The sequence below is a fragment of the Protopterus annectens genome, chromosome 4.part1 (genome assembly GCF_019279795.1).
Source record: "Protopterus annectens isolate FY-2018-M chromosome 4.part1, PAN1.0, whole genome shotgun sequence".
NCBI lineage: Eukaryota > Metazoa > Chordata > Ceratodontiformes > Protopteridae > Protopterus > Protopterus annectens.
In genome coordinates this window covers 63140660-63165985 of record NC_056734.1, presented here as the reverse complement: position 1 = coordinate 63165985, position 25326 = coordinate 63140660, and positions in this window count along the sequence as shown.

Sequence of the window (25326 nt, the reverse complement as noted above, 5' to 3'; positions counted from 1 at the left end):
GCTGGAAATACCACAGAAGTACCTCACCAAGAGGATTACTGGCCTCAAACATATGCCCTATGTAGCCTGACTGAAGAAACTCCAGCTGTACTTGGTTGCATACCACTTATTCAGAGGTGATCTCTGCCTGACATACTAGGGCATGTCCAACCCAGAATTGATGGACATGCTCCACCTAAAAAAAAAAAAAAAAAAAAACCCCAAGAGCCACATGCTCTAGGGATCTAAACCTCACCACAATAATAAATAGGACATGCTGGAGGTAGTGATTCCTGTCTCAGAGGCTCCCCATGCTTTGGAACAGGATTCCAATCTACATTAGGCAAAGCCCCTCACTAACACTTTTCAAGAGAAACCTTGACGAGTGGACAGGAAACAGAAAATATACCCCAGGGATAACTGCAGTGGCTCTGTGAACAGAGGCACAGGGATCTAATCTAAGGGGGCGGCGAAAGCCAACACATTCTGGCTAGGCTTATAGATGCCCTCAGACAGATAGCCTAGTACTTACCTATGAACCTAAATGCAGGCTTTTAAATCACAAAGTTGAGAGAGATTGAAAAATTGCCCAAACGACCAATAACTACAATTTCTGGGTCAGAAACCACTCCTTATGTGGTAGATAGGTTACCTAGTCCTTACCACTCCCACTAGTAAGCTAGCAGGCTTCCCTCCAACACAGAAAGGCTTGGGGGGCTCAGAAGTTTACAAACAGTCCTGGATACAGCAAATCTGTATCTGGATTAGACTAGTTACAGGAAAGGGGGGAAAACAAGTGCAACTGCAGACTTTTAAATCAGAAAGTTGAGAGAGATGGAAAAACTTTCCAAACGGCCAATAACTACAATTTCTGGGCCTGAACCACTCCTTATGTGGTAGATAGGTTACCTAGTGCTTACCACTCCCACTGATAAGCTAGAAGGTTTCCCTCCAACATAGAAAGGCTTGGGGGGCTCAGGAGCTTACAAACAGTCCTGGATACAGGAAATCTGTATCTGAACTAGACTAGTTACAGGAAGGGGTGAAACAAGTGCAAATGCAGGCTTTTAAATCAAGACAACAACAAAGCCCTATGCAGAACTAGTATTTTATTATGATGTCTATCAATTTGTGACAACACTTTGCAAAAACAAAGCCATGAGCAGAAATTGTATTGTGCTGTGGTCATAGCATCATAAGAAATACAAACCAGTTAAGTCACATACCATTTCTATCCTGGCAATACTGACCATCAACCTTCTCAAGAAGGGCAAAGAATGGCAGTACTGGAGTAAATGTATGGATTATAAAAGTTATATTTAAAGGTGGACATTGTGGTACAACAGAATTAGTGCATTTGGGTATATGTTCAGGATGCAATGCTATTTATGTGGTGAAAAACTGAAAGGATAACTAGTAAAAGGATTTATGAACATGACTAAAACATTATGAGGAAGAACTCTAATAATGTTTTAGCAAAGCATGCAGAAGTATGCTACACCTACAAAAAAAAAAACCTTTTGGGGATTATAGATATTGTAGAAACAAATCCCAGGGCATGTGAATGGGAAAAGTTATTGGAATATAAGGGATTAATTTGCAGCTCAGACTGAACGCTGCACTAATACCTATGCTTAAAGACAATATTTGCATTTGGGCAGTACTTAGATTAAGAGCTGGTAGGTTATAGAAGAATGTTTTTGCTTAATATCTCTCTTAAGTGCTCCCATCCTGACATGTTATTCCTGGGCATCTTTTTTGCTTAATATTCCTTCAAATTCATTTTGTTTTGCATTGCTGCTTAGTATTTATATTTCTTATTCCTAGTTCTGGACAGTCTCCCTTATTAGACAGTGATTTTAACTAGTCACATATGCTTATTCAGACATACATATATGTTAATTAGTGGTACATATATTTAATATGTTGTTATGCATTCCACTTTAAATACTTTTTTCTGTTGTTTTTTCAGTGTTGGCACTTGATATTTTTTAATTTCATGTCACATGTGTGATTTTAGATGTCACTATCAATAAGGTTTTTTTTTTTTTTACAAAAGTATTTATGCCCTGCATTTTAAATTCTCTAATTGCTTATTTGAATTTGACTGAGTTTTTGATGAAGTGATGTAATAGTAGGAGCCATTCTGATGAAGTCCTTGGTGAAGTATGAAAGTACATATCTTTTAATAATAAAGGTTCTATTCCTAGTGATACAGATTGTATTCCCATTTTTGCACTCTATTATTGATTACTGATTTATTTCAAGTGCTATAGCTGCTGTTGTGTGATTTGAAATTTAAGGATATCTATGAAGCCATCAATGCTTAATCTGAAGGATGTTATGGTGTCATTTTATTTAGCTTACAGATTAAGTCTATTCCAATGCTCTAGAAGGCATAGGGTAATAAAGCTGTGTGTCCTGGACATACTGTTTCTGTGCTGGTAGAGATTCAGGTCCCTAGTTATTATATTAGTTGAACTACTTAACTTTCTATGATGCACAGTGTCCAATATATCACTTAATTCAATATATATATCACCCAACAGCACCCTGTAAGAAATGGAGTACAGGGACAGTACCTAAAGGTGATAGATCACAGAGTGGGACTTTTTCAATTGTTTAATAGGCCCAGAAAAGTATATTCAAAAGGGGAGGGTTGAACTAAATAATTAGTCTAAATAGGGTTGTAATAAATAGAAGAATGTTACTACATTATAGCTGCAGGAGAGGAATACTATAGGATAATGTAGGAGTGAAAATTGTTAAAAAATGTGACAATGCTATACTTTTTTATCTCCCATTTTTTCCCTTGTACCACACAGCATGTGTTCATGAGGATTAGTTCTAGTTGTAATAAATGCATATTTCAAAGAAATTTGATAATACCAGTCAGCTTGCACTCGTGTGATTAGTTTTGCATGGGATACTCTGTAACAATAATGCCTTCTGCTGCATTATGACATCTGAGTCAATTTGTGACAATACTCTGTATCAACAATGTCAATTGCTGAACTATTCCTGCTTTGTGACATCTAGGTCACTTTGTGAAAAAAAAGCTCTAACAACAAAGCCCCTTTACTGAGCTAACATCACATTATGATAAAGGTCCCTTTGTGACAACACTATAAACGAATAAAGCCTTGTGCAGAATTAGTACTGCATTGTAATGTCTAAGGTACTTGTATTTTGTAACACAACTCTGTTACAACAAAGTACTTTACAGAACTAGTACTGTGTTATGACAGTCACTTTATGGCAATACTCTGAAACCAAAGCTCTGTTCAGAACTATTACTGTACTGTGATCTCAGTCATTATGTGAAAATCCTCTTTAATACTGATTGCCTTTGAAAAACTAGTATTGCATTTTACTTGTCAGTTTGTGAGAATTACTGAAACTACAAAACTTTGTGAAAAACTAGTAGTAAAGTATTGTGATGCCTAAATAATTTTGTGACAACAGTGTAAGAACACAAATCATGACTTCAGTTTCTTTATAACAACCTCTGAAGATTCAGAGCTCAGTGCAGAATCTGTGTTGAATTATGATGTCTAAATCACTTTGTGACAACACTCTGAAAAAACAAAACCATATGCAGAACTTGTACTGTATGATGTCATTTTGTGACTATACCCTGTATCAACAAGGCCCCAAAATGAACTTGTACTATACTATGATGTCTAAGTAACTTTGTGATGACACGCTCTATCAACAAAGAACTGTAATGAACTTGTACTGAAGTATGACATTTAAGTCACTTTGTAACAACACTTTATAACACCAAACTGGTACATAGAACTAGTACTGCCTTATATGTAGGCCACTTTATAAAAACCTCTGAAAGAATGCTCTATGCAGAATTAGCACTTCATTACCATCCTTACTTTACCTTGTGAAAATATACTGTAATAGCAAAACCTCATGTGGAACTAGTATTTTATTATTATGCCTAAGGCAAATTGTGATAGCACTTTGTAAGGACAACACTCTGTGCAGAAGTATTACTGCATATGCTGTCTAAGTCACCTTGTAATAACATGATGTAACAGTAAAATGCTATGTAGAACCAGTACTGCATTATAATGTCAGTCACTTTGCGACAGCACTCAGAAACATCAAAGCCTTGCGCAAGACTAGTTGTGCATTAGGATGTCAGTTTGTGCAACACTGTAACACAAAATGGGTTGCATGCATTTGGTCTAAATTCATTTAGTCTATTTTTAAGGTTTATTCATTTGGTCAAAGTATATTTTATCTAAATACATTTGGTATAATTCTGGATTTTAAACATTACATCAGCACTTATTTAATAGAGTACTGTATTTTTTGACCATGGACATTTAGTTTTGTGATATTAATGTAAGTGAAGGGGCTGTTTGACTCACACTGCTACAGGTATGTTGAAATGTTGGCTTCTTTATAAAATTGCAAACAGTAGGCTATGTGTGTTTGCTGTCTTCCCTGCTGTTGTGCAGTCTTGAAGTTAAAATATATAGTTAGCAAGTTGGGGGTGCAACCCTTCACATACGGTATGCATGGAGGCTTGCCCTGTACAAAAACACTGCTTTATTTGTTTTGTCGTTGTTTTTTCAAAGTTGCGTTTTAGATTAAATGGTTTTACATGTCTTGAATTTAGACTAAGTGATTTTAGATAAAACAATATAGACCATGTAAAAGCCTATGCAGAATGAGTACAACATTAAGGTGACTATGCCACTATATGACAATACGTTGTAACAATAAAGCTCTCTGCTGAATTAGTACTGCATTATGATGTCTAAGTAAATTTTTGTCTAATATGCTCTAACAACAAAGCCCTTCTGCTGCATTATGTTGTCAATCACTTTATGACAACACTCTGTAACAAGAAAGTCCTGTGCACAACTAGTAATGCATTTTGATGCCTGAGCCAATCTATGGCAACATTCCTAAACAATAAAGCTCTGTGTAGAAGTTGTACTGCATCATGATGTCAATCATATTGTGAGAACCTTTGTTACAGCAAAGCCTTGTGCAAAACTAATACAATGTTATGCTGTATGTCATTTTGTGACAACACTCTTTAATAACACAAATTAGTACTGCATTTTGATGTGAGACACATTCTGGCCACCTGAGAAATAGCAAAGCCCTGTGTAGAACTAGCTTTGTATTATGACATCCAAGTCACTTTGTGACAACACACTGTAGCAACAAGGCCTATGTAGCAAATTATGTAAGTTCAAAACTGTAGCAAGGTTGCCTGGCAACCTTAGCAATTTTCCATGGTGGCATCCCATTCAACTCTTAGTTAAGGAGCAGCCCTGACAAACTTCACCCAGGGTAGTTGGCCCTTTTGCCCCATTCTAGTTCTGGATTTAAGTCCTATGTGCCAACTGTCTGTAATGATAAAGCCCTGTGTCAAAGTAGTACTGCCTTATGATCTCTAAATTGCTTTGTGACTGCACACTATAATAACAAATCCTTCTGCAGAGCTAATATTGTATTATAAAGTTAAATGCACATAGTCCAATAACATTCTGTACAAAAGTAGTACTGCATTATGCTGTCACTTTATGACAAGTCATATTAGCAGTAAAGTGCTGTAAAGACCCAATACTGCATTATGACGTCAGTCACTTTATGACACCACTGCAGAACTTTAAAGCCCTGTGCAGAACTAGTTGTTGTTGTTGTTTGTCTTTCAGCTTTTCCTGATTAGGGGTCGCCACAGCGGAACTCCGGTCGACTAATGATTGGCGGTAGATTTTTCACAAATGCAGAGGCGCCAGCTCAACGTCCAATCTTCAACAAAGGCATGCCCATTAATGCATGTCTTTCAAATGCCCAACAAACCGCGGGGAGGACATGCAGACTCCATTATAATGTAAGTATGTTTGTGACAACATTATGTAACAAAATCCTGTGCAGATGCAGGACTGCATAATGATGTCTAAGCCAGTTTGTAACAGCACTCTGTAGCATTAATGCACTATACTGAACCAGTGTTGCATTATTATTTCTTTAACTTTGTGTCAACCTCTTAAACAAAAGAGCCAGGAAAATATTATGATGCCCAAGTCAATTTATGACATCACTCAGTAACAACACAAACTAGTACAGCAATATGGTGTGAGTCATTTCTGACATCCTCTGAAATAACAAAGCACTGTAGTATTGTATTATAATGACTAAATTACTTTATGACAACAATTTGTAACAACAAACTCTTGTGGAAAAGTAATACTTCATTATGTCTATCACTTTGTGAGAGGCTCTGTAACTCTTATTTCTAATAAAGTATAATAGCAGTTCAGATCTAGTATTGTAATGACTAATGCACATTGTGACAATAGTACTACATTATGCTGAGTATGTCACTTTGTAACAGCACATTGGAACAAAAAGCTTTGTACAAACAGAAAGAGGGTTAACTGCATGTGCAATGTGGATATATGGCAGAAAGAACAGTTATGCATGCGTTTAAGAAATGCAAGAGATTATAGAATGTCTAAAAAGGAATAGCTGAGATAATTGAACATGAATGCCCAAGTGAAATTAATGAAGCTATGGTCTTACATGGAATATATGGGAATGTCACAATGAAGATAGAGGATAAATGAAATAACATTTTAGTTTCATGTTTATTACTTGTTTGGAATAAAAGTTGTGCCAAGTTATTACATAGCAAACAACAGAATAATAGGGAGATATTAAAAAAGATAAGGTCTAGGTATGGCAAAAAAAGTGGCAGGGGAATTATGCAAAGTATATCATTAATACATTGAATTACAAATATGTCAATAAGATCCTTTTTCTTTAATATTTTTGTTTTGATCTAACTGTAGCTTTTTCTCTGAAATAATTTTATTCAATTTATAATGCATATGGTCCAGCATACATAACCCTATCATTTTCCATTTAATTTATGCACATGAAGAATTTATACACATAATTTAATTTCATTGTCAGCCTTTACCATATTTTCACTTATGACAAAGACTCCTGCTCATATCTGCCACTTTTTTCTTAATTTTCTCAACAACAGCTAGTTGCGCCACCACAGCAATCCTCCTATTCCACAATTATGCCTTGCCCCTTGCTCTTTGTAACATTTTTCATTCTCCACCCATTTGTAACTTCCTTCTTCATCCATTCTACTTAAAGTAACAATTGTCTCTTTAGCCACACTTTCTACACCAAACTCTCCCCACAAAAAGACATAAAAACTAATGAACTCCTACTTATTTCCTGTAAATCTCTTTCCAGATGAACTCATCATAGTGCATCTTTCATCTGCGATTTGGTAGGACTACCACATGTGTAAACTGTGTGCTTCATACTTCCCACATCTTGAGCATCCAGCCATATGTTACTGGCCATCTTGCGGCAACCTTCTCATGGATCTATACCATCATTGGACTAATCTAAAATGAACATCACTCACTGACCATGATACACTCATCTATCTTCTCATCCTCAACAGGCCTTGCAGCATTTTGTCTCTATTCCTTATCTTTTGTCTAACTCTTTTCTCCTACCTTTCTCATCCGACACATTGCTTCCTCCTCTCCCAAGCCCCTGTAGATCCTAAAATGCAAAACCAGATTCCAAGAACCACAACATGAACAATAATCCAATGTAGATTTATTTAGCACTTTCATCAGTTTATAACTGCAGACTTCATCAGAATAATACAAACTCACAAATACCACAGTTAAAAAGCATTCAGTTCAATCACATGGTATATAAAAAACAATCACTTGTTCCAAATCATTAAGTGATTAAATGAACAACCCTCCCCCTATATAATTTAACTCATTCAAATACAATAAGAATGCAATCTCAAATAACAGACTATACTAAGGCAGTCATTGAGTCCTGGTGGCATGTGGGCATTAAGCTTTATTTGCCAACAAGGCTCCTTGAATTCTAAAACATCAGCCCATGGGCCACCACGTAAATCCTTTTTTAATCCTTCTAAGACAACAGATTTAAAACTGAGTTGGGTGTCCTTCCAGGTGTTTATACAAAGCATTGGTAGCATTTTTATTTTTTATATCTCTGACATGCTCATAGATTCTTTATTTTAGTTTTCTTTTGATTTTTCCTACATAAAAGCAATAACAAAAAGAACAAATAGTAGAATAGACAACCCTAACAGAATTGCAAGTATATATTCCATTGGATCTAATATTGAAATGGTTGATTTTTATTTTTTCAACATTTAAAATATGTATGCACTGCAAGCAAAACCCACACTTCTTAGTGCCTACCTTAGCAGTGTTAATGCAGCTTGTGCCATGTTGTTCTAACATGTTTTTAATCGTAGATCCCCTTCTGTGTACTATATGTGGTCTAGGACCCACCTTTTCAAACACACCTTCATGCCCACAAAAAATCTGCCAGTTCTTAAGTAAGATGTCACAAATTAGCAAATGATCCGCTGAAAATCTAGTGATAAAAGTACAATGATAGTCAATAGTATGTGCTGTAGATCATAAATCTGTTTACATTCTCCTTGATGCCAAGCAAAGGGGAAATAATCCCATTTTTTCTTTTGGTAGTGATCTCATTTTTGATCAAATCAATGAGTCCAGAGGGATATATTCTAGAGGAAATCATTTCAGTTAAAACATCACATTGTGTCAAAAACTCTGCGTCACTAGTAACCATACATGCCACTCGGTCAAATTGACCTTTAATTATGCCCTTCATAACGTGTTCAGGGTGATTACTGTGATAGTGCAACAAGCTATTACAGAAGGTCAGTTTCCTTTACACCCTAGTTAAATATTGCATATTCCTAGAGTCCTTCTAGGAATGAAGGTTCTAGGATGAATCTAGGTAACACCTGTGCAAAGGAATATGCTCAGGAGCACTCACTTATGAATGACTGTAATATAAACACTTGGTTCAATAAGGACTTGTTTTTTCATTCAAGTTCTATGAATGAGGTACATACTTTTAATCAAGCATTACAGCTATTTCAAACCAAATTGTTAAAATGCAGGAAGGTACAGCTTGAAAACGTTTATTTTATTGAGTACATCAAGATCAAAACAGTTCCAAAAGACTTGAGAAGTTGGAAGTTCCCTAATGGCTTAGTGGCTAACTCTGCTTTACATCGTGAACAACTGGAGCTCTTCGATAGACAAGGTTGTGAATTAATAGAAGTTTTAGTTAAACATAACTTACAAGCCATTAACAACCTTCATAATAAACTTACTGACATTGATAAAAAACTTCATGATGGCTTGTTTTTTGAGAGTTCATTTTTTAATTACAAACGGGTCTATGGCAAAGTAGAGAAAATTGCTTGTTGTGATGTACAGGCATGTAAAGAAAAAAAGTTCGAAAGGGATAGGAAGGCATACATTGCTGGGTTAGCCTATCCTAAATCACCTTCCTTCAATATGACACACCCATCTACTTCAGAGACCAACAGTGGAACCAACTTAGACCAGGACGTATCATCACATCCAACTACGAATCAATTCTCTTTAGGGCAGGATTTGCCGAGAAGGCCCAAAAGGATTTGGAATCAAGCTCGTGCAGTGGACTACGGGCTGCAGTGGAACAACTGAGGGCCAAGAGCTTACAACCAGGCGAGCAATCAGACCAGGAGGCCATACAACAGGTGGAATTAGTTTCCAAAGAGCACAAACTCATTTTAACATATGAAAAAGGTGAAACGGACTACCTTACTTGTGTTTATAGTGTAAAAGGTGACTTTTGCATTTACAATTTTTTATCTCAGACTATGAATTCAGGTGTGGCTGAATTATTCAGCAAAGGTTTTAATTTTGTTCTAGCTTGTCATTCTAATATTACTGATTTGGTGCTGGACCTTAAGCTGTTTGTTAGAAATTTAAATTTGAAATTGTTGTTTGACAGTGTGCAAGGCCATGACCTAACTTGTACACTAAAGAAAAGAAGTGTATTTTTAACCCACCTTTATCTAATTGCCTATTGATGTTTGAGAAAATTTGTGAATTTGACTTTAGAGCAATGATTAAACACAGACCACATGATTTTAGTGACGATTTATCTGAAGTTGAAAGGGCAATTCTACTGAAAATTTGTAATAACAAAGCCATAAGAGTTATGAAACCAGATAAGGGGGGTAGGGTAGTCATTATGTCCAAATTGGACTATGTGACTAGGATGAATGTGTTTTTGTTAGACACTTCTCTCTATGAGGAGGTTTCATTAAACATGGTCAACATTTCTAACTACAGGATTGACCTGTTGATTAAGGATATGGAGGACCAGAGGCAACTAGATCATAGTATTGTAGAATTTTTCACTAACAAACATCCCAAGGTGCCTAGTATCTTCGGAATTCCGAAGATACACAAAAGTAAAGTGGATCCCCCTATGAGACCTATAGTTAGTGCACGGGGATCCAAAACACATACACTGTATAAATACATTGATGTTATGTTGAAAGATGTTTTAAAGGGGAAAGAGCATATTTGCATTGACTCTTGGCACTTTCTAAAAAAAAATTAATTTTTTGGAGTATAAAGAAGACGTTATATTTGTGACAGCTGATGTCAATTTGTTCAGTGTTATACCCCACACCCTGGGGATTGAATGGTTTCAGAAATTTTTATTTGATTTACATTTATTTACAAATGAACAGGTAGACTGTAACTTTTATGGAAACAGTGTTGTGACAGTCATGTATTTTTTTGAGGGGCAATATTTTATCCAAAAAATGTTGTGGCTATGGGGGCCATTTGTGCCCCCCTGTTTGCTAACATAATTATGTTAATGTGGGAAAGGAAATTTTTATTCATGTCCCATTTTAGGGGGGGGTGGAATTTATATCTATGCTATCTTGATTTGTTTTTTGTTTGGACAGGTAGCAAGGGGGATTTGAAGGAATTTTTTGATTACATAAATGATACTACAACATTCCTTAAGTTCACTTGTAACAATAGTAGTGATACTATCAACTACTTGGACGTTGATGTTAAAAAGGATTCTAGGAATATGCAATATTTAAGTAATGTGTACAGGAAACCGACCTACTGTAATAGCTTGTTGCACTATCATAGTAATCACCCGGAACACGTTAAGAAGGGCATATTGTCCGAGTGGCATGTATGGTTACTAGAGACGCACAGTTTTTGAAACAATGTGATGTTTTAACTGAAATGTTTTCCTCTAGAAAATATCGCTCTGGACTCATTGATTTGATCTAAAATGAGATCACTACCAAAAGAAAAAATGGGATTATTTCCCCATTGCTGGCATCAAGGAGAATGTAAACCCTAGTTTTACAGATTTACGATCTACAGCATATACTAGGGACTATCACTGTTCTTTTATTACTAGATTTTCAGCGGATAATTTGCTAATTCATGACATCTTACTTAAGAACTGGCAGATTTTTTTGTGGGCATGAAGGTGTGTTTGAATAGGTGGGTCCAAGACGACATATAGTACACAGAAGGGGATCTACAATTAAAAACATGTTAGAACAACATGGCACAAGCTGTATTAACACTGCTAAGATAGGCACTAAGAAGTGTGGGTTTTGTTTGCAGTGCATACATATTTTAAATGTTGAAAAAATAAAAATCAATCATTTCAGTATTAGACCCAATGGAACATATACTTGCAATTCTGTTGGGGTTGTCTATGCTGCTATTTGTTCTTTGTGTTATTGTTTGCATGTACAAAAAAACAAAGTAAAACTAAAAGAAAGAATCTATGAGCATGTAAGAGATATAAAAAATAAAAAAACGCTAACAATACTTTGTATAAACACATTGAAGGGCACCCAACTCACAGTTTTACATTTGTTGTCTTAGAAGGATTAAAAAAGGATTTATGTGGTGGCCCATGGGCTGATGTTTTAGAATTCAAGGAGCTTTGTTGGCAAATAAAGCTTAATGTCCACATGCCACCAGGACTCAATGACTGCCTTAGTATAGTCTGTTATTTGAGATTGTGTTCTTCTTGTATATTAATGAGTTAAATTATATAGGGGGAGGGTTGTTCATGTAATCACTTAATGATTTGGAACAAGTGATTGTTTTTTATATACCATGGGATTGAACTGAATGCTTTTTAACTGTAGTATTTGTGATTTTGTATTATTCTGATGAAGTCTGCAGTTATAAACTGACGAAAGCGCTAAATATATCTACATTGGATTATTGTTCGTGTTGTGGTTCTTCTAATCTGGTTTTACCTTTTGAGATTTCTTGGTACCATGCAGATCCTACCCAAACCTCCTTACATAATATCTTACCCCATTTGCTGTCTTATTCACTTCTTTATGTTCATCCTTAGTCTTGTTATTATACAATGATACAAACACTAATGCCATATTTCAAATTCTTCCAACAGCGTTTCAAAAACAATACAATCTTTTACCTATCATACCTCCTGTAAACCCAAAATATTCTTTACTCTTATATCTTACTATGGTTTCAGATGCATCCTAGCAACTGCTTTCTCATGGTGATTTAACTCATGCCTTATCCTTAGTCCTTTCATTTCCCTATAGTACTTCTTCACCAAATGGTCAGCCTTATCTAGTCGATTACACAATTCATACCTGCCACTGTCTACCTCTACCTCATTCTCCCATACTTTTGACCTTAAACTACCAGCTCTGCACCTCTTAATAGTTGTGCTACATTAACAAAAGTAGCATATCTCTGGAAGTCAAGCATTCACCATCCTCCTGTCTACCCACATGCTCTAGGTTTATGTTAATGCTATTAATTTCCCTCTCCGCACAAATACATGTCTAATGCATCTTATCTTCCATATTCACTTAGCATTAAGCAAAGTAGGTACATGCCGAAGCAAATATATCCCAAAGGAAGAATAATTACACTTACAAGTTCTGTTCTTACCCATAGTGCACCTATCTTACTGACCAATGTATGCAAGAGTTCCCCATTCTACCTAATTGCTCCCAACTTTTCTCATCATTTTCTCTACGTAGCTTACCCCTAAATACTTATCCCTTTTCTGTGACCATGGAAGATCCACTGGAGTCTTCAATCTCTGTTCAGTCCCAACAACAAATGACTTATAAGACTGATACACAAGCCTTGTCTCCCTAACAGATTGCAGAATGACATCTGCAACAACATCCACTTTACTTTCATACAGTCATTCTCATATAAATCAACACCATAATGCATCGTTCACCTTCTCCATCTATCTGTAAATTCTCACATGCATTGTGCTAACTGTTCCATTACCAGTTTAAATAATTTGAGTAACAGAGGCAGTCTTTCTATCCTGACTGTCACAGAGAGGCCCCATTAAATATGATCAACATTTCAGGGTAATTATACATCACGAGCACTTCCCTTAACATAAATCCACCCCCTTCATTACATGACTAGGGGTCCTGAGCATAAACTCTCAGGTAAATGAATCAAATGTTGTTTTTTTTAAAGTATCCATTACTACTATACCAGCCAAACCATTCATCTCCTGCATGCAACAAAATTCATTAACAATCTCCAGTGATTTGCATTTCACAAAGACTGTCTTGTAGGTTTCCAACAATTTAGGCCACATCACATCTAACCTTGCTGTTAAGATATTCATGTATATTTTCCTCATCACTACTGGACAATGAAATGGCTCAGTAGTTTGCTGTGCCCCCCAACCCCCTCCTCCTCATTTTGTACATCACTATCATCTCTGTCTCTCCCATTGACTCTGTCACTTTTTTCTCCCTCTCTGTATTTTTCAACAGGTGGACCATTTCCCATACAATAGCTTGTCTGATCTTTTAACTTCCACACTGATATGCTAATATATACCTCACCCTTTTAGTCCACAATTTTCTTTCAGCTTGCAGTTAGGTTTCCTTTACTCTTGAATTCAGACACTCTATATTGTGTATCTCCCATTATTCAATCACTTATTTTAATAAAAACCTATCAATCTCTTCTGTTCAAATCCTCTTTTTTCTACTCAGTATCACTTTATATGTTATAATATTGGCCCTCTAGCTTTGACACCAAGTCACTCTCTCATCTTAACTTTAATTGTCCTGTTCTGTGCTACCTCCTTTTGCACCATATTCTGTAACCACTTATCCTGACCTTTACTTTTCCATTTCCCTGGATTTTAGTGTCATACTTTTCAACTTCCTGCCCCGTTGAATCATGCTCACTAATTTATCATCAAGATCCCTCTTTACTGAATCTTAATATCTTCCATTCTGCACAATGCCATCCCATCTACAAGTAACTAATCCAACCTACTATCTTACTTATTTTTATCTCTACTATACATATATTGTCTTATCATCACTTCTCTTCCTTTTTCTTCTATACATCTAATTCCTACAATGTATTCATCCTTAATGTAAACTTCCTCTGAGTCTTAACATGGAATTCTATCCTTCCTTGTATCCTCTCTAATTCTGAGTCAAGAACCATATTAATATCCCCTGTTCAGATTATTCTATATGCTTCTTTCCTCAAACTCTTAATTGCTGCTATGCACCCTTCTAAATACGATATATCACCTATGTTACAATAGTAATATAAAGTCTGAACCAACTCTTTACTATTGTATGTTTATTTACATGGCACCCACACATGTGACCTGGCATGTATGCTTTTATCCCCATGCCCTGTCTGCTTTCTGCATGACTAATATATCCAGTGATCTTTCCTTATCCTTCTGCACACAACCTATTCCTAAATAAATCCTCTTTAATGTAATTTCCATATTTCTCTCTCATACATAGCAGAAAACCCTGAAACAAGAAATTCCCATATTCTTTCCTATAGGTTAATAGGTAGCTGCAATGTATAGCATCCAGGATACAATACAGGAGCCTAGTCGAAATATTCAGTTGTTCAGGAGCATTTTCTGGTTATGTGACTTGCTTACAGTCACATATTAGGCAAAGGGAGGCAGAGGGAATCAAACCCTGGACTACAGAAAGCAGTTTTAATCCTTAGTGCTGTAATTCTAGTTAATATGCACACCCTCTTTATCAGGCTATTTATCATGCTACATTCCACATCATTACCTTCTACCTTCATACCCTTTCATCTACTGCCTGCTACTAAAGAGCAAAATCCATACACACTTTTGGTTTTCCTACCAGATACACCAAAGTTCCTTCCCCCTGATAATGATAATCTGAACTCACAGCTGGCTATCCACTCTAAGAGCAGCCTGCATGAAGATTCCATATATTACCCTAACCATACCTATTAACTCCTCACCTATTTTGCTTGCATAACTTTCCAAGCTACTCCACGTGTAACACCTACGCTATGTAGCCTTCTTATTCTTTTCTCACCTAGCTTAAAACATATGAACCATGTAATCCACATAGTAAAATGTTTCCAAGACCTTATATTCACAGCACTTTTAAATGTCAGTTCCTCCTCAGCCATTTCCTTACCTCTTCTTAATAGCCCAAACATTTCTTACTAGGTCCCAAGATGGCTCATACATAAACTCATGTGTCATATACCCCATGACCTTATCTCCCTTACAAAAATAATAAAGCACATAATATGTACCCATGGTTAAAAAACAGTCACTATTATAGTCCATTACAATCAACTATACATTCTGGATGCCTAAATTAACTTAGAACTATTGCAAAATGACACTAAGTATGTGTAAAAACTGTTAAAACTGCTAGCATAGAAGCTATTCTCATACCCCTGCTAGGTGGTTAGAAAATGCTGTCCACCAGGTGTTGCAGCAGCCAACCCTCCCCCACTCTGTATCCACACACTTGCCCTTCTTTAGCCTACTCCTAGATTTTAAAGCTCCTCTTTCAGTCCATCCCCAGGCTTGGGCTCTACAGTGGCCCAGAGATGTATTAATACAGGTTTGCCACTAGATGGCAGCCTGCACCTACTTTTAACACTTACCCTTGGACTAGCACCTTTTTAAGTTACTAGTGTAGATTTCACTATCTCCGCTCTCTTTCCTACTCCCTTATGAATATATCTGCTTCCTCTACTATAAGTTTTTGGGGGTTACCCTACCCCCTTTGTGCATACTCTACCACCAAGCTTGTTACCTGCTGTACTGATTGTTCCCATCCTGATACATCCCTTTGGCTCTTCCTGCTCTGTTTGCCCTGCAGGCTAACTCCTCTCCCCTACCCTGCTCCCAATTCCCATCTGCCCCCAGTACTCCTACATTTATCATCACCTTGCCACACCCCCTCATCTAGAACCACTCCCAATCATTAGCAGCAATCAGTTCCTTCCCATCAGTCTTACAGCCCAACCCACTACTACATCCCTCACTAACCTCTCAAACTACACTAATTGGTGACTCCCCACCCTAGTCTCTAATAAGCACTACTTAAATAACTCCAAAATGCCTCCACAAACTTCTTTCACATCCCCCCAAAACTAAACATTTTTACTGCCTAATACCCCCACTCATACTTCTCATCTTATCACAGTCTATGAATACCAATACCTCCATGGCTCTCATTACCCTAGCTCCAAAGCCACCACTATCAACCTGCCACACAACTCAAAACTAATATTACCCCAACTCCTCTCAATGTCTTCTAATGTAAAACCTCTCCATCCCATTCGAGCCACTTATGTCAACCCTTGAACTAAATACTATCACAAACTCTTACTAAACTACAGAAACTTGAAAATAGATCACTATTTAACCTCCTAGAGGATGGTGACATCCACCATAACCCAGGCCCAACCCCATGTATTACTATCAACTCCACAAACAATACCCACACTAGTCTACAAAACTCAAATAATGCCCCTAACTCATTCCTGGTGTGTCACCTAAACATCAGAAGTGTAAATAACATAATTCACTATTTACATGCCCTCCTAAATCTCCACTCCCCTGATATGCTATGCCTTTCTGAAACCTGGCTCAAGCCTAATACCTCTGAAAATGAGATTATACCCCCTGGTTATAACATATTAAGACTTGACAGCAGCACTAGGAAAGGAGGTGGAGTAGCCATCCTGTATAAATCCACACTAGAAGTGAACAAAATTAATACTCCACAGGCCTTGTTAACTAGCAATGCTGAAATACTCATCACAAAAATCCAACTCTACAAACATAAGTCCATAAACATAGCCTGTATCTATATTTCCCCAGGTGGCAACACTAACACCATAGAAGGTATCCTCCAGTGGTTATCCACTAACCACCCCCAAGAGACTATTATTCTCGGGAACTTTAATATTGACTGGAATACCTGCTCATCAGACATCCCCTCCACCCATATAAATTTGCATGGCTTCTCCCAGATCATATCCTTCCCTACCAGAATCAATAAGCCCAACAATAAGGAAAGTATCCTAGACTGGATACTTATAAACAACCAGCCCCACACATATTACACAGGTACTCTACCTGAGGACATCAGTGACCACTTCCTGACCTATATAATCAGGAAAATAAATGACATCCCTCAACAAACTGTCTTTAAAACCATTAGGAGTACTAAGAACTTTATTCAAGCTAATTTCCAGAATGAATTTAAATCATGTGACTGGTCCAACCTAAAACTACTTCCTCTAGACGAAGCAGTCTCATACTTTACCGCTAAATTTCTTACTGTTTTAGATAACCATGCTCCCAAACGTACTATCAGAACCAAGAACTAAGTAGCACCACGGTTGACCAATGATACAAGACTAAAAATTATTAACAGAAACAAAGCTTGGACTTCCTGAAGAACCACTAAATCCCAAAGAGATAACATCAAATATAAACAATTAAGAAATGATACCAAGAAGTCCATCGTCCTAGACAAAAAAAAGCTACTACTATAACCTGCAACAGAAGCACCAAAATCAACCACAAAAAGTCTGGGCAGGCTTAAATAGACTCCTCCACCCAGGTAAATCATCAACCCCTACCCCCTTAGATACCCTACAACAACCTCCTAATATTGTTGCTAATACCTTTAACACTTTCTTTACAAAAACGTGCAATCCCTAGCCAACCAACTATCTCCCAATACCTCAACTACTACCATACCCCCACAACAAAATAAAATCCCCTTCAAGTCTTGATCCATTACCTACATCATTTATTAAGTCCCTGCTTAAAAAATTGAAACTCACCACCCTTTCAGCAGACCAACTTCCCGGAGACTTTCTCCAAAAAGCTATCAATGGAATTGCATATCCAATTTCAATTTTAATCAATAGAACTATTCTCGAATCTTACATCCCCTCCATCTGGAAGATCTCTCATATTATTCCCCTTCACAAAGGGGGACATTCCACTGAACTATCAAACTATAGACCTATTGCCATACTATCTCCCCCTTGCTAAAATAATGGAAAGATGTATCCATAAGCAATTTCTAGCCTACCTGAATCAGAACAATCTCTTAGCCCTCTCCCAGCATGGATTTAGATCATAACAGTAATGACAACAAGCTCTCCTCTGCTCTCTTTCTAGACCTGTCCAAGGCATTTGACATGGTAAACCACCAACTACTCCTAGACATACTAAAATCACTCTCTATAGACAACCTAGCAATTAGCTGGTTTCATTCATACATAAGTGACAGACAAAAAGTGGTACTATGGAAAGATCACCTATCCCCTCTCCTACCAGTCACCCTTGGAGTCCCCCAAGGATCTATATTAGGTCCCCTCCTATTCTCCATATTCATCAATGACCTGCACAAAATCATCCCAGATAAAACTTGCATTCAGTATGCAGATGACTCCACACTAATTTGCTCTTCCACCTCACCCACAGACTTACAATCCTTAACCCAAATCATTTTCAGCAAAGTAGAAAACCGGCTCACTAGTCGCCGACTACTATTAAACCCAAATAAAACCAAACTATTACTCTTCTCACCTACTCGCAAACTCTCCTCACTACCTTTCTCCATAATATCTAACAATGGCACCATAATTTCCCCAAAACCTTGTACTAAACTACTAGGGGTAATCATTGACAACAACCTAAAGTTTGATGCTCACACAGACAAAACTATCAAAACATTTAATAAAAGACTAGGCTCTTTATACAGAATTAAACGATTCCTAACCCCATCTGCCAGAGCTGTTACTGCCTGGACACACCTGCTATCAACCCTTCTTTACACCTCACCCATATTCATAAACCTAAGCAAACCAAACCTCAATAGACATACTAGCTGCTACAATAATACAGCCAGATTTGCTACAGGTTCAGCTTATAGAACTCATCACTGCCTAAACCTTAAATCCCTGGACTGGGTAGAACTACCCTATCAACTTCAATAAAGCAACTTAGAGTCATTCACAAAATTCTCTTCCAACCAGATAGTACACCCATACTGAAAAATATTATCACTCCCTACAATAACCTAAAAGCCCTCCACTCTTCCAACAGATTGCTAGTACAAACTACTAGAGCTCACAACGCAGCTGAAAACTCACTGTTCTCCAACTCTGCCAGCAAAAACTGGAACTTACTTCCTATTGCACTTACTACTCTGTCCTCCCTACCCCAATTCAAAATATCCCTAAAGAAACACCTAAAACCACACTGGCTTTGTCCATGCACAAACACTGACTAACCCCACTCAAACAGAAACAATATATGAGAACCTAGCTACATGTATAAAAATTCTGATCCTTAAATTGCTCTGAATTAATTTGTCTCTCTCTTGCTGGTATGATTTGTAATATTATTTTTAGCATACATGTTAGCCACCTTAAGGTTATGTGTTTCCCCTTTCTAGATATAATCTCTTCCCAGATGCAATCTCCATTTCCTCCTTAACTATTAACTTCATCTATTCCCTATCTGTACTTTAGAAAAGCGTGTAATTGTGTGTATCTAGCATTAAACATATATCTATGTTGTTAGAATACAAAATAAGAATTTCACTGTAATTACACTTGTTTATCTATAGTTGGAACTTTTCTCCCCGGGCCTCTGCTGAAAATGGACATGCATCCAGTCGGACTTTCCCGGTTAACAAATGTAAAATAAAATAAAATAAATAAACAAAATTATTTATACCAATTCCACATTCACACCACAATGGAGAAAAGGGAAAATTCACAAAAAGTGTTCTTCCAGTTTGCACAACCCAACATGTTGTGATGAAACCCACTGCAGTATTAAAATTATAAACTAAAGCCACTCAACCACCAATGCTGCAAAGAGCTGTCACAATGATGACATAGTAACATCTTCAGAAAAAAAAGCACAGTTTAGATTTAAATAAGTAAATCATAACTCTTAACTGATCCAATTATATTTTAGTCTAATTTATGATATAAGTATGCATATAAAATAAAAAAAAAACATTTTTGATAAATGCTGTAGGGTGTTTTACATCCATCTGAATTACATCAACTCAGGCAGATAGGACCTCAGTTTAATGTCTCAAAAGTGGTCTACTGATATGGCATGGTAAGATAAGATCACCGCACCCTGTGCAGCTCTACAAACTGATGTCCACCTCAACTCAAAGTTGGAAGCAGAAAAAAAAGAAAAACAATTTCCTAAAATCTTCTAAAACTTGAAGACCAAAAACAAAAGCTCTTCTCTTCTCTGAAACTGCCATATGTTATGTGGATTGTGACAGTTAAACTACCACATACTAAATCCTTCAGCATTTTAGCCATGACCACAAATGCATTAGGGTTTATTTATGAGCCATTATATGCTTGCAGCTTCATAAAGTAAATCTGGTACTGCACTCCAGTTTGATACAGCTATAGGCACTCTCATCTGATGAGGATGTCTGCTAACAGTGGGTGAAGAGCTCATGTACACTGAGTGAAGCAGGCAAAGATTTTCCTGTACCTCCTTTACCACAACTTCAGACACTGGCTCCTGAGTCATTATGATGAACCTTTAAGGAAGGTGGATTCCTGGAATGTCATGGTCTGCCTAAGTCCACAGGTATTCTGCAGTTTACAGCACAGTGGAAAAAAAAAGGTATGATGACTTCAGACAATGCCAGTCTGAGATGATGCAAGAGTAAGAAGTAAAGGAGCAAAAAAAAAAAAACCCTGAGCTGTATCATAACAGTTTCATTATTTATTTATTTACCTTTTATTGAAATACATATCTTCTTGCTATTTGGATCACCATCATCCAGGTGATTATATTGAGTGCATTGTCATGTTGAAAGTGGAAAATACTGATACCTTGATATGCTGGCATGCCAAAGAAAGCCATGAAGCCTGCAACATGGCAGGGTGTATGGGACTGATATATGACTGACAGGTGACTGTATGTCTAGCAGGTTTGTTACTTAAAGCAAATTTTTTCATTTTATATATTTTATTTTACCACAAGTAACAATTCAATATGGTAAACATGTATGAAACCAAAGGATGTTCTTATTCACTTATTTTTATTTTTAAAATTTTCCAAGTTTAGGGGATGTTTATTGCTGCTTTGTCTTTTAATGGAATTAATTGAGTGTAATTGTTTAATTCATTATGATATAAATAAGCAGTACTACTTCACCAATCTGATGAAGTCATTTCCTTGGGACGAAACCTAGGTCATTGGTGAACTGGTGCTACTACCTTGGAGTGTTCTTTCCTTTGTGCGTTGGAATAAACCTGTTTTTACAACTTTGGCAGCTTCTACTTGTTCTGACAGTTTTGTACTGAAGTGAGTACACCTTTGTAAAGGATTTGGTTCTAAGTTGGTTCCTTATGGAGGACAGTACTGAGACTGCTGACTTAAAGGGTATGCTCCAGCGCATTACCGAGCAACTGGGTGAGCACACCATTTTAATTCAAAAATTGATGGACAGAGAGAATTCCAGTTATATGCCAGCAACTACCAGCAGCTTGGGTTTACCTTTGACACAATGTACCCCGGTAACTGCAACTATTAACTTGGAAAGAGCAGGCACTAACGGGAGGTGTGATATGGAGAGTGTAGACATAGTGAATCCAAATCCCAATAATATGGGAAACACATGTTTGTCGCTACTCAGGGACAAATGGAAAGAAAATCAGTATGAATTTCAAAAGAATAGTGTTCCAATTTCTAAAAAACCAAATGTGCAGGTGAAATCATTCACAGAACTTATGGTTATCTTTGAGAAAAAACTGTTCAAACTAAAAAGAACCTACATTGAAAATAGTTACCTTCAAAGAAACATAGAGTTAAAAATGATTCCTAAGGGCCTACGAGTCTGGCGATACCCTAACGGATGTGAAAAGCATCCGGAGATGTTATCAGAATTGCACCAGCTGTTTGACGAAACTGGTACTAAAATTATGGGTTTGATGGTCAAGTACAACAATATAACCATCGATGAACTTTTAAAGGAATTGGACGACGTAAATACCCAAATAACACAAGATTTATTATTTGCGCACCACTATGATGATTACACACACTTGATAGCAGATGTTGAAAAAAGTTGTGAGGCTATTTACAATAAAAAACTAGCCAAAATACAACGAGATATCCAGGCATATGAGGAAGGGTGCATTTATCCATTTCACAACAAGCAGAGAGCTAAACCAAGTGAATTTGGTACGGGAACCTATCGGAAGCGGAGACGTGATGACCAGATCGAATGTGGCCAACCACAAGAGAGTATCAACTACCGTGAAACAGACGAGGACCCTTTGGGAGAGGGCCTAAGGCGTTCGGAACGCCTGCGGAATCAGGATGTAAACCAGGAGGAAGAACAAAGTACTTGGATGGGAGAGAGAGCCAAAAACAAAACCACCACAGGCCCACCCAAGGGCATGTCGAAAAATCAAAACAGACATTGAGTTTGTCTAAGCGGTCCGAAGTGGAAGAACCTGATGGGACAAAACTGTGAACTGAGTGCACGCCATCCTATTCATTGGATTTTTTCAACACCCAGTGTGACTTAGGCATTTCTCGTTTGTACAACGAGCTGGATATTCAAGCACCTACACTTCCGGATAACCTGACCACTCACCCAGAAGGAACTTTCTCAGTAAGATCACTTGTGGAACCAGAATTAGACTATATTTCTAAACCATCTGGTGAGAATGGTAATGTACTTTCAAAATTCAAAGTCAATCTAGCAAATAATGTGCATAGTTATAGGATTAATCATGACATAGCTAATTTGACAGACAAATACAACGGGTTTGTTGAGAATGAATTAACATACAAAGAAACTCCTAGTAATGCATATATATTAGATTTTACAACTAATGCTGGGAATTCTTCTATACTTGTTCATGATCAAACGGGGGAAGTGAATGATTTATTTGCTAACGTACACCTGCGTAGAGATGATATGAATGAAACTATTTATAGTTACAATATGTGTGATATTGAATTACTGAACCTAAGTATACACACTACAGACAATGATTGTAATGTCCAGGGTAGAGCGTTTAATGGTGTTATGTCAGGATTTGTAGGACACATAAATTCAGAACTCCCAAACACCTGTAGCAATGATTTAATGAATTTAAGCACATACTTGACATGTGAAGACATTAAATTTCAGGACAATATCGTAAACATTGACACAATAAGGGAGAATGCGCATACAAACTTAGACATTTTAAACACTATCGTAGATGAAAAAACAGAAGCTGGGAATGCTGATCATTTTTATTTAAATCCAGTACCTACATCTTTGAGCATAGAGGAGAACTCACTGGATGGATGTACAAATGGTGATTTTGATACAGTGATTTTTCATGAAATGATACCACAGGGGAATATTATATCTGTCATTACAGTACAGAGTGAAGGGGTTTTAAGTAAGCCTAAAATAGTTTTCAACACTAGTAAAGATTTTAAAGTGTATAACTATTCAAATATAGATATTGATATAAAACATGCTGATTTTCTATCTAAAGGATTCAATTTTGTACCAAGCAGGAGGGGGAATATAGTGGATTCACTTATAGACTTAAAACTATTCACTCGTAAAATGAACTTAAAAATTAATATTGAAACGGATTTCAGTAACACTGGGTACAATAATGATGGAAGGGCCCTAAAAAAACTCAGTGTATTTAATCCTTGTATGAACCATTCAGTTTCAATTTTTGAATGTTTATGTGAAAAAGAATTTAGGGAACACTACAGACACAGAGAGTGTTTAGGTAAAAGTAACTTAACAAAAGAGGAAAATGACATTTTAAAATTTATTAGGAACAAAGAGTGTATACGCATCATGAAACCGGACAAGGGCAATGGGATAGTTGTCACTAACAAGCAAGACTATAACAGCATTATGATGTCCATGCTATTAGAAGATAATTATAGTGAAGTCAGTCTTAACGAAATTAAAATAGCTTATCAAAAAATAGATATGGCCTTGGACGACATGGTATATCAGGGAGAGATAACTGAAAGTGACTATGAGTTTATGTTGAATCAATTCCCTGTTGTGAGTGCCATTTTTGGAATACCCAAGATTCACAAAGGACTAAATAATGTGAAATTTAGACCTATAGTGGATGGAAAACGTAGCAAAGTTAGTTTTGTAAGCCAGTTTTTGGATCAGAAACTAAAGAAAGGTTTAGGAGTTACACCACATTTAGTAAAGGATTCATGGCACTTTTTGGAATGTATAAAACACTGGAATATACCAAAAGAATTTTACTTTGTTACTATAGATGTGTGTAACTTATTTAGTGTGATCCCACACGATGAAGGCTTAGAATGGTTAGAGGAACAACTTTATGTTACTGGAGTTTATGAACAAGATGAAGTCAATACATATGTTAGATTAATGGACTTAGTACTAAGAAACAATTTTTTGTATTTTGATGGCCACTATTTTAAGCAATCTTTTGGCGTAGCTATGGGGGCAGCTTGTGCTCCCATCTACGCCAATTATATTATGGCCTATTGGGAAAGAAAATATGTACACACAAGTGAATATAGTCCATTTATCAACATGTATTTGAGATTTTTGGATGACATTTTTATCATTTGGACGGGGGAAAAACTCTTATTGGATAATTTTCTTGAGTATGTTAACAACACAGTTTGGTTTCTAAAGTTCACATATCAGGTTAACACTGAAAAGATAGACTATTTGGATGTGAGTTTAACATATAATCAAAAAGAAGGTAAGGTTAGAACGAACATTTTCAGAAAACCTACCTTCTCAAACTCTTACCTACATTATGATAGTTGGCACCCCCCACATCAAAAAAAAGCCATAGTAAAAGGGCAGATGGTTAGGGTGGTGCGTATGGTCAGTGATAATGTGGACTTTGAGAAGGAATTAGATTTTGTGATAAAAATGTTTCTCAATAGAGGTTACCCGCAAAAACTTTGCTTAGTTCTGAAAAGGGAAATCACACTTAAAAGAAGCAATAGGATTATAGTTCCAATTATTTCATCCAAAGTAGATCAATTTGGGTATTCTATAAACAACAGAGAATTAAACAC